Source organism: Dasypus novemcinctus, chromosome 10 (genome assembly GCF_030445035.2).
Source record: "Dasypus novemcinctus isolate mDasNov1 chromosome 10, mDasNov1.1.hap2, whole genome shotgun sequence".
Lineage (NCBI taxonomy): Eukaryota > Metazoa > Chordata > Mammalia > Cingulata > Dasypodidae > Dasypus > Dasypus novemcinctus.
This window is the reverse complement of record NC_080682.1, coordinates 24,017,270-24,031,264: the sequence shown is the minus strand read 5'-3', so window position 1 is coordinate 24,031,264 and position 13,995 is coordinate 24,017,270. Positions and strand designations below refer to the sequence as shown.

Sequence of the window (13,995 nt, the reverse complement as noted above, 5' to 3'; positions counted from 1 at the left end):
CTCAATCTAATCTGGGGGGGGGGGGGGGGGGGGGAAAGCAGCTACACTGCATAATTTGCACATGAATACCTCTAATGTTCTGGTCCAGAGCGGCGCAGTCACATGATATCTAACATTCTAATAATAGAAACAGAGGTGTACATGCTTAATTCCTAAGAAAGATTAGAAAAGGGGAACTTGGTGGAATGCAGAGGAGGAAATATGTTCCTTTACTATTACGTTTTAGGAAAACCAATACATTTTTTATACATCCAAAATCATCATGTAAATCATCAGAAATACTCAATTTATGGATTGGAAATTCCCTAAAGATTTTTAACAGGAAATATAAGTTTTATAAAACTATTTTTCAATGTCATTTTATTTTCTAACATGATTTTTAAGTTTTATATCTGCAGCTGCAATAAATTTTGTTACAGATCAAAGAGGGCAAGGGGCTTTAAATAAATAAAATTATATGCTCTCATTTAAAAAATGTTAATTTAATCAAATACTGCACCCTATTTAAACTAAAATTATTAAACATTGGGAGAAACATTATTTTTACCAAATAAGATGAACAAGTCATACAATTTTTTTTTCATTTTTGCTGACCCAGTTTTTGCACTATATCCCAAGTAAATTCTTTCCTTTGAGCCTCAACTTTGTAAAGTGAAGCTAAAATAACATTTATGAGGTCCACCTCTATAGCACATGTAGGACTTAATTATAATAGGAAATATGTTAGAGCATACATGAGGGAGAATGACAAAGCATATTTATCAGTACCTGAACCAGCACTGATAAATAAACAGAAATATGATTTTGGTGTTAATGCAGATGTTAATTTAGAAAAAAAAAAATTTCACCTCTGCTAAGCAGTGTCTCTAAAGAAAAATGCATTGCTATTATTTCCAGATTTACAAATGTAAAACACAGGGAAAACAACCATCACAAGGAATTATAACCTAAGACCAAAGCTGATCCCAGAGTGAAAGACAAGTGGCAGAATGGCGCTGCCAGGCTAATGTAACTAGTCCACAGACAGAAACATCCTTGTTACAAGATCAGGCAAGGGAAGGGAATACACTGTCAGAAACAAAATTATCTGCTACAACATGTTGAATGGAACAAACAGAACCATGCTTCACAAACTCTTATAAGTTCTCTAAACATAAATTAACTCATCCATTCTAAATACATGAGATCTGAACAACTTCTACAATGAGAAACTGAAATTTAAAGTCTGCATAAAGAAGGCCTAACTTTTGTCAGTATATTAAAAGCAAAACAAAAAACAAAAAAACTAATAAATGTGAGAAAAGGAAGTAATATTGTTTAACCAACTGTTTTAGTAATTCAATTTCTATTTAAAATATTATATAGGAAGAAATTAGTGTGTGTGACTCCTGCTACTCAAAGGACATAGAGAGGTGACTTAGACTCATGAACCTATTTCTCTTTCAATTCAACAAAGGTCCTTAGCTTCCAAATTCTAGTAAGGTGGTGCTTTGACCATGCTGGAATTAAATACTGGAGGAAAACATTTTCGTGAAGCAAATCAAAATGGACAATCCTGTCCAAAGGCACTGGGCCTTTGTGGGATTTACTTGTCATCCAGCAAGAAGTTCCAGGAGCGTCCTAATATTTATGTGCACATCAGTCATTTGATCTGAATTTCTATCTGGAGAGGCATTTTCAGAGGCTAATGGAGGATTTCCAAGGTCTTTAAAATGAGTGGCAACCACACTAATTCAGTTTCTACTTTCAAGTTCAGTACACAAATTTAGGTTTGCTTCAATAATCTCTATGGCATCGAGACCTAGAGAGAAGGCAATTCCTGAGAGCCAGGAACTCAGAAATGGCCAAAATCCCCAAAAGAAAAGATCCTCTCACAGCAGAGAAAACACGTGGACAAGGTCATCCCTGATGTTTTTCATCTTCTCCAAACACTCTCCATAGTCTTCACCACTGGTAAGTAAACACCAACATCAGAGTCTGGGGTTGTAGGTTCTTGTAACTCCTCCCACAGTTTCCTCAGAATAATTTTATGCGGATATCATGCACCCAATGCGATTAGTGCTTGTACAGGTTACAGTTCTACCAAGACTGTGAGGCAGGGAAAGCGATGCTTGATTTTCAAAGCTCTGGTCTTCTGGGCAGTTTACAGGGCTAGAGATAAGTTTTCTGAGTTCAGCTATAGATAAGTTTCATTGTTTTGTGCCGAGACATCTTCCATTTGAAATCCACTGAAGACGTTCTTGTTTCCGCAGGCTCGGGGCACCCTCACACGGGTTCTGCCGCTCTTATTTGATGTTCGACCACTAAAGGTTTAACACCTTTCCAACTCTTCCTCCCCATATAATCGTGAGCAGCGTACCAGGCTATGGAGGTGCCTTTTCCCCGGTCAGGGACGCAAGCCTGTCTTCGGCGCCTTCTTGGCGCTAATGCGAACGTTTGGCCTTCCAGGCCCACGCAGTGTCCTCAAGTCCCCTGCCTCCACCTGCCTTCGGAACCCGCGAGTTGGTTGACAAACCTGCCTCCAGGTCTGGGAAGTCAGGGCCTGCGAGGTCACGTCGGGGCTGATGGGGTGGTCGGCCGGGTCGTGCCCTGGTCACTCCCTGTACTTTCGATGTAATATTTCTATAAATATAAACCTAAAACTTCTCTAAAAATAAAGATTTAAAAAATACGGCAAAAAAAAATTCATCATAAAATCAATATGGTAAATTATTGTACTTTCAAATTTACTAATATTATTTGAAATTATACTTAATGACAAAAAAACTTGACTTCAATGTTGGGAAGAAAAAATTGCTCCTGGCAATTTGAAACTATAAAGTGAAGAAGCATTAGTATTTAAAATCTTCATCAGTCTCTCATTTAAAATCCCCAAGTTCACCTACTGTGAAATAAATTGATGCTGTCTTTTTAGCTCTAAATAAGCCTTTCTAAATAACTGATTTTTTTATAGGGAAGAATTGTACTTCCCAAAGTTCAGTAAATATGTAACGAATTATTTTGTAAATGCCATTATCCATACCATCAAGTTCTCTCCTGAAATCCCGACATGTGAACAGATTTTTTTTCATAAAAATTGCTTATAAATCTTCCTGGAATTTGATTTTGGTATCATTAATTAATACAAGACTCATAAAAAAAGCATTTCAGTGAGCTGTTGGGCATTAAAGATGTTATCATATCTTTAGTCAACTCAGCACTGATTTTTTTCGTTCTCATCTTATTGTTCTTTTAATATAATAAAATACAGGAAAATAAAATAATGAAACAAGTTGCAAAAACACTGTTGTGGCTGAATACAGCAAAATGTCTTCTGTGTAGGTGAATTAGGCAACACTGGAAAAACTGACAGGAGAAAATCTTAATCTGTCATGGTACAAAAATACCCATTCATGGCTGGTGTACACTCATAGAAAGAAATTAGTTATGGATAAGAAACCAATGAAAACTTCATTAAATTGTTTAAACAGTAGTAAAGGTGAATTATAAATATTTAATAAGAAATTCAATATGTGACCAAAAAATGGCACAGTAAAATTATGTGAATCAAGTATTCATAAAAATAGGTACACAAAGGAAATTATTGGTGGAAAAAACATCAAAAGATGAGCAACGTCTATGAATGATTTTCATTTCCTTCTTTGAATTTTGTTGTTTCTCCAATAGTTAAGGAATAATGTTTATTCTCTATGATACATTCAAACTTTTAAATATAAAAATATTACATGGTGGAAAATGTACTGTTGCATCTCTGGTGGTTAACATTCTGGCCTTTCAGCCACAGTTCATGTATTTCTCTAGATATGCCTTCTTTTTTAAACAGTTGTAAAATAGAGACTCACAAAAGAATACCAGGAAATGATGCTCAATATCATGTGGCTTCTAAGGGCAAGGCAAACACTCTGTTACAACCTACCTGGATGCATTATTCCTTGAACTTATATTCTTGGAATAATGCCAAGCACTCTCCTTTGAAAATGGTCCCAGGGATGACCAAATGCTGTATTTTAAGTAATCCTCAACGTAACAGGTGATCTCTGGACACAATCTTGTTAGAATCACAGAGCAGAGCCTAAATTTAATTAATTTTTCTCTGAATAATTAACTTTCTATGCCCATTTACCATCTATAAATGGGTACAGTAGTGAAATTTATGGTGTAATATTTTTATCTTAATGAATATGTTAATAAAGTAAAATATTTTAACTGTTTAAGTCCAATTTAATAATGAAATATATATGTTTCTGTTATATAATATCACTATTATATAAGAATGATTTATACCTAATTTATGTTAGGCAATCAAACTATTGTTTTTTCAGAATATTTTGAGAGTTTCTCCTTATTACGAATTTTCATAATTACTAATTTTTTAAAATTCCAGATCATACATGAAGCAAAGTCATTCAGGGTGAGTGTCACTTTTGATTTCTCAACAATTGGCAACAGTTGAACATTATGGGAAGTGGGAATAGTACAAATGTGCCTGACTTCATCCTTATGGGATTGACAGACTCTGAGGAGATCCAGCGTGTCCTCTTTTTACTATTTCTCCTGATATATCTGATACTGTGCTAGGGAATGCGGGGATGATATTGATAATTTGCCTAGATCTCCAGCTTTACACCCCATGTACTTTTTCCTCAGTCACCTGTCATTCCTTGACCTAAGTTATTCAACTGTCATCACACCTAAAACCTTAGAAAATTTATTGACTTCTGACAAGTATATATCATTTATGGGCTGCTTCACCCAGATGTACTTTTTTGTCTTCTTGGGGGCCACTGAATTTTTCTTCCTTTCTTCAATGGCCTATGACTGCCATGTAGCTATCTGCGATCCTCCTCATTACCCAGTTGTTACGTCCAAGAAACCCTGTAATGTCCTGGTCACTGGTTCCTACATGACTGGTTTTACTGAATCCTTTGTCAATGTTCTTTGCATAAACAGTTTGCATTTTTGTAAATCCAAAGTAATTTATCACTTTTTCTGTGATATAACCCCAATTTTAGCTCTGTCCTGCACTGACACTTATGACACTGAAATTATGATGTTCATTTTTGCTGGCTCCAATGTATCTGTGTCTCTTATCACAATTACCGTGTCCTATGTGTCCATTCTGTCTACTATTCTGAAAATTAATTCCACTTCAGGAAAGCACAAGGCCTTCTCTGCTTGTGCCTCCTACCTCCTGGGAGTCACCATCCTTTACAGTACCATGAGTTTTACTTATTTAAAACCGAAGAATTCCTACTCCTTGGGAAAAGATCAAGTGGCCTCTGTGTTTTATACTATGGTGATTCCCCATGCTGAATCCATTCATTTATAGCCTTAGAAACAAAGAAGTAAAAAATGCTCTCATTAGAGTCAGGCAGAAGAGAGAGGGCTCCAGGCACACAAAATGTCAGTAATGCTGAACATTTATATGCATCTTTCCTTTCATGCCTTTTTGGGTATTTAATTTGTAACTTTCTAAATACACTAGCATCTTTTAATTAGTGTGAATTTCTGCTGAGCCATCTTCTATTTCACCGGCTATGATCAGCAACATTTCCAAGAATATATTTTAGAAAATCTACATTGTAATTGGAACTTATAAAATATGTGTTAAGCCTGTGGTTTAAATATATGTGTATTTCAGGGTAACTAATGTGAAAGCATTTGACACTGTCTTTCAAAATATATCATAGAAATCCCCATGACAGTTCCAATTTCAGAGAAATTTTTATGTAGAGCACTTTCAGAAGTCATTTCATTTATTTTGTAGATAAGAAATATAGCATAGTCACAGAGTGCTGTTTTAGACTGAACCATCTAGCATTTAGAGGCCAGATTGCCAGATTTTTAGATGTATATCCCCTAGTAAATCATTGAAAGTTTAAATGTGGTTTCTCAGTTGTGAAAGAAAAATAATAATTCTAAATCCATAGAGTTATTATCAAAATTAAATCTGATGGTATATGGAAAGAATTTATGTAGTACTAATAAATTTTGGCCACTATCATCAGAATACTTGGTTTTGCAAAAAATTGAATATACAATAGTTTTTGTAATGAAAATGTTTACTGGTGGTTTATAAATGTTTTTTGGGGAAGCGGACTTGGCCCAATGGATAGGGCATCCACCTACCACATGGGAGGTCCATGGTTCAAACCCTGGGCCTCCTTGACCTGTGTGGAGCTGGCCCATGTGCAGTGCTGATGAGCGCAAGGAGTGCCGTGCCACGCAGAGTTGTCCCCCATGTAGGGGAGTCCCACGCGCAAGGAGTGCACCCAGTAAGGAGAGCCACCCAGCGCGAAAGAAAGTGCAGCCTGTCCAAGAATGGCACCGCACACATGGAGAGCTGACACAACAAGTTGATGCAACAAAAAGAAACACGGATTCCCGGTGCACCTGATAAGGATAGAAGTGGTCACAGAAGAACACACAGCAAATGGACACAGAGAGCAGACAACTCGGGGCGGGCGGGGGAGGGGAGAGGGGAGGGAAGGGGAGAGAAATAAATAAAAAATAAATCTTCAAAAGGAAAAAGAAAAAAATAAATGCTTTTTTGGCTAATCTTATTCATTAACAAACAAATCTAAAAAGGAAAACAGCACTTCAATATTTGTTCTTAGAGCAAAATTAAAATAGTGTGATACAATTGAGTTATAGAAAAAATATATGTGAACACTGAAGAAAAACTGGAAAATATTTTAAATTATTAAAGAAAATAATATCAATCATTTTTTATAGTTTTTTTATGGTTTTCTATGTATGTGTATATATGTATTACATATATAAAAGCAAGTTTTTATCATTTTCTATTGCTCTTTTGCAACTTTCGGATTCTACTCATCATTACATTATTTAGTACTTCCTTTGAAAGTTGAATATTTTGGTGGTTTGCAACTCTATGTACCCCAGAAAAGCATGTTCCTCAAATTTAATCTATTCCTTTGGTGCGAACTCTTGTAAGTAGGACTTTTTTGATGTGGTTACTTAAATTAAAATTTAGTACACCTCAATAGTGATGGGTCTCCATCCTATCACAAGAATCCTATATAAGACATTGAAATTCACTAAAAGGGAGAGAAAGCCTCAGACACAAAAACTAGAAATCAAATATCAAGGGAAATTGAAAGAGAAGAGAAAGACCACAAGGTGCTTCCATGTACACTGAAACTAAGTTCCAAGAATCACTGGCCATTAGCCTTGGAATGCACAGTCCTGGGGGAGCATAACCTCAATGATGCTTTGCTGATGCCTTGTTTCAGACTTTCTTTTAGCTTCAAAATGACAATCTAATAAATTATCATTGTGTATATCCACACATTCTATAGTACTTGCTTGAGCAGATTAGGAAAATAAAAAATATTTTCTTGGTTCATGAACAGAATTAAGAATCTCATTTTTCCATGCTTTAAGACCTGAAGTTTTGTAATTAATGATGTTAAATATCTGCATGCTCTTATATCACTTTTTGTGTCTTCCAGTTAATCATTTAAAAACCTTACCATCCTGTGATATATCAATATATTACTTTGTTTAATTCTGGTATGCTTAAAAATGTTTCCTTTCTCATAATTTCTATAAATTTGTTATCTTGAGGTAAATTCTTGGCTTATTGGTTATGCAGATTTTAATAAAGAAAAGTTGTAAAACTAAAAATCAGTAATAACCCCAATTTTGAGACCTCCCTTAAAATTTACCCAGGTAGGTTTCTAAAAGTTCCTTTTTTCTTCATTTTACAAATATTTGATTATTTTTATTTAAATTTAAGCAATGTGCACTAAATACATTTTTTAGCATTCAAGTAATTTGTATTTTCTTAATTTATTTACTTTTGTTTAGAATTATATTTTATCATTTTCTTAAATGATATTTGAAAGATTAAAATAAAGTTAAACCTCTCTTTTAGAAGTAAAATCATGACTTCCGGCAAGATGGTGGCTGAGTGAGCTTGCCTTGCCGTCTCTCCTGGGAAGAGGCAGCTGGGCACCGCTGGAGGTTCTCCGGGACCAGGCTTTTTCAGGATTTTTTCAGGGCAGGAAGTGTCTGGACATCGATTTGGTGGGAAGGTAACGGAAAGGACTGGTCTATAAGATATAAATTGGGACTTTTCAGGAGGGGGAGGCAAGATGGCGGCGGAGTGAACTTCCCGGTTACTAGCTCCTGGGGGGAATCGGCTGGGAGGCATCGGAGACTCTTTGGGACCGGCTGTTTCGGGATTTTTCCTGGTCCGGAGGTGTCTGGACATCGATTTGGAGGGAAGGTAACAGAGAGGATCCATCTGTGAAATATACACGGAGATCCCAGCTACGTGTGGAGGATTCCCTCCTTGGGTAGGTGGAGCCGAGGCAGCTAGCACCGCGCGGAGACCCGGCGGGCGGCGGCCAGGGTAGCCGAGTCCGGCCGAGCCCGGCTGAGCCGCGGCAGGCGGAGGGGCAGAGCCCGGCTGAGCTCGGCCGAGCCCAGCCACGCCACGGCGAGCGGGAGAGCCGAGCTGCACTGCACCGCGCCGAGCGGCGGGCGGGAAGGCCGAGCCCGGCCGAGCCCGGCCGAGCCCAGCCGAGCCCAGCCGAGCCGCGCCGGGCGGCGGGCGGGGGACCGGAGCCCAGCTGAGCCCAGCCGAGCCTGGCGGCGGGGTTTCTGTTCTTTGGGTTTTTTTTTGTTTGTTTTTTTATTTTTTATTTTTTAATTTTTTGTTGTTGTTGTTGTTCTTGTTGTTCTTTTTTTTTTTTCAATCCTCTCTTCCTTGTCCCCAATATTCTTCTTATACTATTTTACCTTAACAATACAATAGGTCCTACAGGAAATACCTCACATTTGCTGGGTTTCCTCACCCTCCACTGCCTCATTTCTCTGTGAATAGATTTAGCCTATCTACACTATCCCCTTTCCCCTACAACTTGATATCCTCCACCATCTGCTATCTCTCCTATATTCCATCTCCCTTTCTTTGATCCACAAAGTGTCTAACTCTTAATTTCTAATACCTTTGTTTAGTTTTCCATCTGGTATTCGTCCCTGAAACTATTACCTTTCTTTTCTCTTTCCCTCTCTCACGAAAACAATAGCCTCTTAGTACGTACCACATTCCTCCCATATTCAGTCATCTACCTCATTATAGGTACTTTCCTACTACTATAAATCTACACAATTTACATGATCTAACCTCCATCCTCCCAGAACTCATATTGTTGCTTTGTAAACATATATCACCAATACTACTTCACACTTTCTCCTTCCTTACACAATTGACTTTCCCCAGCACTAATACTTTCCTTTAAAGTGAGCTTAACTAGCAATAAGAAATTGGAATAAGAAGAACAAAGTGACAAAGAGAAGATATAACACTTACGCAAAAACAACAGCTAATTAATCTCCAAGACTAGACAAAGAAGCTAAAGAACTGATTAAACCCGTCAAAGAAAAAATGTTGACAAGACAGCAACAAAAATCTACAAACCAAACCAGTAATCAGGAAAACATGGCTGAATCCAATCAACAAACTGAAAATCAGGAAGGGGGGCAGGACTTCGCACAAGCAATGAAAGATCTCAGAACATTTATCACTGACAAATTTGATGAAGTAATGAAAGAGGTTAACAGCGTGAAGACAACACTTGGAGAGGAAATTGCAGACATGTGCAAAAAAATAACAGATATGATGGAAATGAACACCACAATTCAAGAAATCAAAAATACACTTGCAGCAAATATCAGCAGACTAGAAGAGGCAGAGCAGAGAATTAGTGATGTGGAAGACAGTGCATTGGAAATCAAACAGATAGTAGAAGTGGTCAATAAAAAGGTAGAAAAAATCCAGATAGGACTTAGGGACCTGAATGATAACGCAAAACGCTCAAACATACGTATTATAGGCATTCCAGAAGGAGAAGAGAAGGGAAAGGGGTCAGAAGGAGTGTTGCAGGAAATAATGAATGAAAACTTCCCAAATCTACTGAAAGAGACAGATGTACATATCCAAGAAGCACAGCGCACTCCACTGGTCATAAACCCCAACAGGCCCACCCCAAGACATATACTTGTCAAATTATCCAATGCTCAAGACAAAGAAAAAATTCTAAAAGCAGCAAGAGAAAAGAAAACCATCACATACAAGGGAAACTCCATAAGATTAAGTGCTGATTTCTCATCTGAAACTATGGAGGCAAGAAGGCAGTGGTATGATATAGTCAAGGTACTAAAGGAAAAAAATTTCCAACCAAGAATACTCTATCCAGCTAAACTAGCATTCAAAAATGATGGAGAGTTCAAAATATTCACAGATAAACAGAAACTGAAAGAGTATATCAACAAGAAACCTCCCCTTCAAGAAATTCTTAAGGGAATTCTGCAGGAAGAAAGGAAAAAACAGGACAGTCAGAGATGGAGGAGAGTGTAAAAGCAACAAGAAAGACAAAAATAGAAGGGGAAAATAAAATAATACAAACAAAATATAACAAACACAAATCCAACCAAAATATGGCTACCATAAATAACTCTCTAAACGTAATAACACTGAATGTCAACGGATTAAACTCACCTATCAAAAGATTCAGACTGGGACACTGGATAAGGAAATACGACCCATCTATATGCTGCCTACAAGAGACACATCTTAGACCCAGAGACTCATGGAGGTTGAAAGTGAATGGCTGGAAAACAATCATACAAGCAAACAACAACCAAAAAAAGGCAGGAGTAGCTATATTAATATCAGACAAAATAGACTTTAAATGCGAAACAATTGTGAGAGACAAAGAAGGATACTATATTTTAGTGAAAGGGACAATTTGTCAAGAAGATCGAACAATCATAAATATTTATGCTCCTATCAAGGGCGCCTCTAAATATGTGAGGCAAACACTGGAAAAACTAAGTGAAAGAATAGATGCATCTACAATTATAGTGGGGGATTTTAATACACCACTATCAACTCTGGACAGAACATCTCAAAAGAGAATCACTAAAGAAACAAAACATTTGAACAGTATATTAGAAGAGCTGGATCTAATAGACATATATAGATCATCACACCCAAACACAGCAAGATATACATTTTTCTCAAGCGCACATGGAACATTCTCCAAGATAGACCATATGCTAGGCCACAAAGAAAGGCTTAATGAATTCAGAAAGATCGAAATCATACAAAACAATATCTCTGACCACAGTGGAGTCAAGCTGGAAATTTGCAAGGGACAGAGACCCAGACTTCACACGACAATTTGGAAATTAAACAGCACACTCTTAGAAAAACAGTGGGTCAAAGAGGAAATCTCAAAAGAAATCAATGACTACCTTGAAACAAATGATAATGATAACACAACATACCAAATTTTATGGGATGCAGCAAAAGCGGTACTGAGAGGGAAATTTATAGCCATAAATTCATATATCAAAAAAGAAGAAAGAGCAAAAATTGAAGAATTAACTGCACATTTGAAGGAATTAGAAAAACAACAACAAAGTAACCCAACAGGAAGAAGGAAGGAAATAACAAAGATAAGAGCAGAACTAAATGAAATAGAAAATAAGAAAGCACTTGAAAAAATAAACAAGACCAAGAGCTGGTTTTTTGAGAAGATCAACAAAATTGACAAACCTTTAGCGAGACTAACAAAGAAAAAAAGAGAAAAGATGCAAATACACAAAATAAGAAATGAGAAAGGTGATATCACCACTGACCCCACAGAAATAAAGTCTATCATAAGAGGATACTTTGAACAACTATATTCCAACAAAAATGACAATTTAGAGGAAATGGACAAATTCCTAGAAATACATAAGCAGCCCATACTGATGAAAGAAGAAATTGATGATCTTAACAAACCAATCACAAGCAAAGAGATAGAATCAGTCATTAAAAATCTCCCAACTAAGAAGAGCCCAGGGCCAGACGGCTTCACAGGGGAATTCTACGAAACATTCCGGAAAGAACTAACACCAATCCTGTTGAAACTATTCCAAAAAATCGAAACAGAAGGAACACTGCCTAATTCCTTCTATGATGCCAACATTACCCTAGTACCAAAGCCAAACAAAGACACCACAAGAAAGGAAAATTACAGACCAATTTCTCTAATGAACCTAGACGCAAAAATACTTAACAAAATACTTCCTAATCGTATTCAACAACACATTAAACAAATTATACACCATGACCAAGTGGGATTTATTCCAGGTATGCAAGGATGGTTCAACATAAGAAAATCAATCAATGAAATACACCATATAAACAGATTGAGAGAAAAAAACCACATGATTATATCTATAGATGCAGAAAAGGCATTTGACAAAATACAGCACCCCTTCCTGATAAAAACACTCCAAAAGATCGGAATACAAGGAAACTTTTTGAACATGATAAAGAGTATATATGAAAAACCTAAAGCCAACATTGTTTACAATGGCAAAATCCTGAAATCCTTCCCTCTAAAATCAGGAACAAGACAAGGATGCCCATTGTCTCCGCTCCTATTTAACATTGTCTTGGAAGTACTGGCTCGAGCACTGAGACAAGAACCAGATATAAAAGGCATTCAAATTGGAAAGGAAGAAGTCAAAATTTCATTATTTGCAGATGACATGATCCTATACATAGAAAACCCTGAGAGATCTACAACAAAGCTCCTAGAACTCATAAATGAGTTTAGCAAAGTTGCAGGTTATAAGATCAATGCGCAAAAATCAGTAGCATTTCTATACACCAATAATGAGCAAGATCAGGAGGAAATCAAGAAACAAATACCATTCACAATAGTAAATAAAAAAATCAAATACTTAGGAATAAATTTAACTAAAGAGGTAAAAAACTTATACATCGAGAATTATACAAGATTGTTCAAGGAAATCAAAGAAGACCTAAATAAATGGAAGAATATTCCCTGTTCATGGATAGGAAGACTGAATATTATTAAGATGTCTATCCTACCAAAACTGATCTACACATTCAATGCAATCCCAATAAAAATCAACACAGCCTTCTTTAAGGAACTAGAAAAACTAACTATGAAATTTATTTGGAATAAAAAGAGGCCCCGAATAGCCAAAGACATATTGAAAAAGAAAAACGAAATAGGAGGAATCACACTTCCTGACTTCAAAACATACTACAAAGCTACAGTAGTGAAAACAGCATGGTACTGGCATAAGGAGAGACACACAGACCAATGGAATCGAATTGAAAGTTCAGATATAGAACCTCATGTATATAGCCATATAATATTCGATAAAGCCACCAAACCCTCACAACTGGGAGAGAATGGCCTATTCAACAAATGGTGCCTGGAGAACTGGATAGCTATATGTAGAAGAATGAAAGAGGATTACCATCTCATACCTTATACAAAGATCAACTCAAGATGGATCAAAGACCTAAATATAAGAGCCAAGACCATAAAGACCTTAGAAAGCAGTGTAGGGAAACATCTACAGGACCTTGTAATAGGAAATGGCTTCATGAATATCACATCAAAAGCACGAGCAGCAAAAGAGAAATAGATAAATGGGACTACCTCAAAATTAAAGCCTTCTGCACCTCAAAGGAGTTTGTCAAGAAAGTAAAAAGGGAACCCACACAATAAATGGGAGAAAATATTTGGCAACCATATATCTGATAAGAGACTTATAACTTGCATATATAAAGAACTCATATATCTCGAAAACAAAAAGATAAACAACCCATTTAAAAAATGGGAAAAAGATTTAAACAGACACTTCTCCAAAGAAGAAATACAAATGGCTAAAAAGCACATGAAAAAATGCTCCAAATCCCTAGCTATCAGGGAAATGCAAATCAAAACTACAATGAGATACCATCTTACTCCCATAAGATTGGCAGCCATGAAAAAAACAGTAGAATACAAATGCTGGAGAGGATGTGAAGAAAGGGGAACACTCATCCATTGCTGGTCGGAATGCAGAAGGATCCAACCATTCTGGAGGACAGTTTGGCGGTTTCTCAAAAAATTATCCATAGATTTGCCATATGACCCAGCAATACCA

The 13,995-nt window shown here is 36.7% G+C and overlaps 1 pseudogene; it reads right to left on the bottom strand.

Moving 5' to 3' along the window:
- Nucleotides 1–1,431: 1,431 nt before the first annotated feature.
- The window catches only part of LOC111760104 (checkpoint protein HUS1 pseudogene), a 38,100-nt pseudogene continuing 25,536 nt past the window's right edge, over nucleotides 1,432–13,995 (bottom strand).